The sequence below is a fragment of the Staurois parvus genome, unplaced genomic scaffold (assembly GCF_062004578.1).
Source record: "Staurois parvus isolate SC_StPar_1 unplaced genomic scaffold, SC_StPar_1.0 ptg001190l, whole genome shotgun sequence".
Classification (NCBI taxonomy): Eukaryota; Metazoa; Chordata; class Amphibia; order Anura; family Ranidae; genus Staurois; species Staurois parvus.
The window spans coordinates 338,050-340,575 of record NW_028318986.1 but is presented as its reverse complement, the minus strand read 5'-3'; positions in this window follow the sequence as shown (position 1 = coordinate 340,575).

Sequence of the window (2,526 nt, the reverse complement as noted above, 5' to 3'; positions counted from 1 at the left end):
TGGAGGCAGAAAAAAAGCTACTGAAACGCATGGAGTGTGAACTGGCCCTAACCCTTTCCAAAAAACGCACCGGGTGAAAAGGCGGAGATGTGAACCCGTCCCAGAGAGAGGCGGAGATGTGAACCCGTCCCAGAGAGAGGCGGAGATGTGAACCCGTCCCAGAGAGAGGCGGAGATGTGATCCCGTCCCAGAGAGAGGCGGAGATGTGAACCCGTCCCAGAGAGAGGCGGAGATGTGAACCCGCCCCAGAGAGAGGAGGAGATGTGAACCCGCCCCAGAGAGAGGCGGAGATGTGAACTTGCCCCAGAGAGAAGAGGAGATGTGAACCCGCCCCAGAGAGAGGCGGAGATGTGAACCCGCCCCAGAGAGAGGCGGAGATGTGAACCCGCCCCAGAGAGAGGCGGAGATGTGAACCCGCCCCAGAGAGAGGCGGAGATGCGAACCCGTCCCAGAGAGAGGCGGAGATGCGATCCCGTCCCAGAGAGAGGCGGAGATGCGATCCCGTCCCAGAGAGAGGCGGAGATGCGATCCCGTCCCAGAGAGAGGCGGAGATGTGAACCCGTCCCAGAGAGAGGCGGAGATGTGATCCCGTCCCAGAGAAAGGCGGAGATGTGATCCCGTCCCAGAGAAAGGCGGAGATGCGATCCCGTCCCAGAGAGAGGCGGAGATGTGAACCCGTCCCAGAGAGAGGCGGAGATGTGATCCCGTCCCTTAGGAAATCATGTTAAATGGACTGCTGTGCGTTTCTGCAAAATGCAAAAAACGCGGCATAAAACGCGTAAGCGTGAACCTAGGGTTAGAGGAAACAGTCTTGTTTCTTTTGAGTAACGGTTTTACATAAAAATCCGATTATTGTAAGCCCCCCTCCGTCAATGGTAAATGGTTTGTCTCATCTCTGTAACTGGAAGAGAGCTTGTTCTTTTGCAAAATAGCAGACTTAAGCAGGCCATAGATGAGTCAAAAACCGTCCGTTTAAAAAAAAAAATGAAAAATCGGTCGTTCGATTGGCCAACGTTACCACCAATGGTAAAAAAAATCGGCCGATTTTCGTCCCGTCTATTGCCGGCCTTTAACCCCATAATTACTTCTGTCCCTAAGAATTCCAGTCGGCTATTATATTCTATATGAAAAGTCTTGCGGTTGCAACAATGTATCCATTTGTATCCATTTGTATCTATTTTGGATACAGATGATTTTATTCGGATACTAATGGATACATTGTTGCAACCCCAAGACTTTTCATATAGAATATAATAGCCGACTGGAATTCTTCTTTTTCTTCTTCTTGCCTGATTTTTTATCGTTAAAACGACCGGCCGATTTTGCCATCATTGCCGGGAAAATCGGCCGATCGCCCAATCGGCCGCGAATTTTCCAAGGTGACCGAAAATCTCAAAGTGCAAAAAAACCCGAAAAATGGCCGACCATTAACCCACTAACAGTGCGAAAATCGGCCGATATTTTTTTTTTTATTTCTTCAGCTGAAAAATCAGCCGATTTTTGAACCGGTATTACTGGCCAGATCAGCAGATGAGAATGAAGGAATGATAAGGAACTAAAAAGGAAAATGAATGCAGCCACCACGCCTGAGAATTGGTAAGGTGCGATATAATAAATATTTGCTTTTGGGTTTAATACGGCTTTAATACATTCCCTGCACCAAGCTGTATTTTCAGGCACACCGGGGGTTGGTTTACTAAAATGGGAGAGTGCAAAATCTGGTGCAGCTGTGCGTGGCGGCCAATCAGCTTCTCACTTCAGTTTGTTCAATGAAGCGTTGACAATAAAACCTGGAAGCTGATTGGTTGCTGTGCAGAGCTGCACCAGATATTGCACTTTCCAGTTTTTGAAAATCAACCCTCATAGTCTTTTTTGTTTTCTTATGTAAATGTAGATCATTGTTTTCACAGGTATGTAAATATGTATATATATATATATGTCATTTTAAAATATTTATTAAAAAAAAAAAAAAAAAAAAAAAAAAATATATATATATATATATATATATATATATATATATATATATATATATATATATATAAAATGTAGGTCAGTTTAAAAAAAAAAATCTGAGTTGCCAGGCAATACTTAAAAGCACATATGCGCACAAATATGCGCATACGCCACACTTCCGTGTTCAACCCCTCACCCTCCTAAGGATGTCCCCCCCCCCCCCCCTTCCTGACCAGGCCATTTTTTGTGATACGGCGCTGCATTACTTTAGCTGACAATTGCGCAGTCATGCAGCATTGCGCCCAAATTAAATTTACGTTCCTTTTTCCCACAAATTGGGCTTTCTTTCGGCGGTATTTGATCACCTCTGCGGTTTTAATTTTTTGCGCTATAAACAAAAAATTCCCGACAATTTTGAGAAAAAAAAAACAGTATTTTTGACTTTTTGCCATTAAACGTGTCCAGTAAAAAAATTTAAAAAATCAAATTTCGTCATAAATTTCGGCCACAATGTATTCTGCTCCGTGTTTTGTTAAACAAAAATCCTGATAGGTGTAAATGAATTGGTTTACG